This window comes from Lactuca saligna, chromosome 5 (genome assembly GCF_052625555.1).
Source record: "Lactuca saligna cultivar CGN05327 chromosome 5, ASM5262555v1, whole genome shotgun sequence".
NCBI lineage: Eukaryota > Viridiplantae > Streptophyta > Magnoliopsida > Asterales > Asteraceae > Lactuca > Lactuca saligna.
Window position 1 is genome coordinate 196,193,570 of NC_136421.1, and position 585 is coordinate 196,194,154.

Consider the following 585-nt stretch of genomic DNA (forward strand, 5'->3'; position numbering starts at 1 on the left):
GAATGAAAATAAGTGAAGTCTAAATGAGTCATATTTGACTTCATTTTTCCAATTTTTATCTAGTCCAACTGAAGCAGATGATGAAACTAGGATATCGCATTTCTTAGCTGAGTAATTGGTTTTGTAACCATGACTCAACTGCTCCATGAATCACCAAGCATCTTCATTATCTTGCATCATAATGGTGCCGCCAGATGAGGCATTAATCATGGTTTGGTTTGCAGTATCAAATCCATCATAAAAGAAACATACAGGTTTCTATTGTGGAAATTCATGATGAGGGCATGAACGCGATAATTCCTTTAGATGTTCAAATGCATCATGAAATTCTTCTTTAGGTTTTTGTAAAAAATCTTGTATCGCTTTCGTTATTTCCGTTGTTTTACTCTCAGCGTAAAACTCTTGCAAAAATTTAGTTTTTAATTGCTCCCAAGTAGTTAAACTATGGGGCAAGAGAAGTGAACCAATACTTAGCTTTTTCTTTTTAAGTGAACGGAAATAAGTGAAGTCTAAAGGAATCTCTATAAATTCCTAGCGGAATATTCACGTTAGCAATTGCAAGGAACTCACAGAGAGGATTATATG

The 585-nt window shown here is 34.5% G+C and overlaps 1 non-coding gene across 1 annotated transcript; it reads left to right on the forward strand.

The window, feature by feature from the left end:
- Positions 1 to 268: 268 nt before the first annotated feature.
- Positions 269 to 373, forward strand: LOC144999153 (small nucleolar RNA R71). Its single transcript, XR_013660673.1, has one exon. It is a non-coding gene; the product is annotated as a small nucleolar RNA R71 (small nucleolar RNA).
- Positions 374 to 585: the final 212 nt, after the last annotated feature.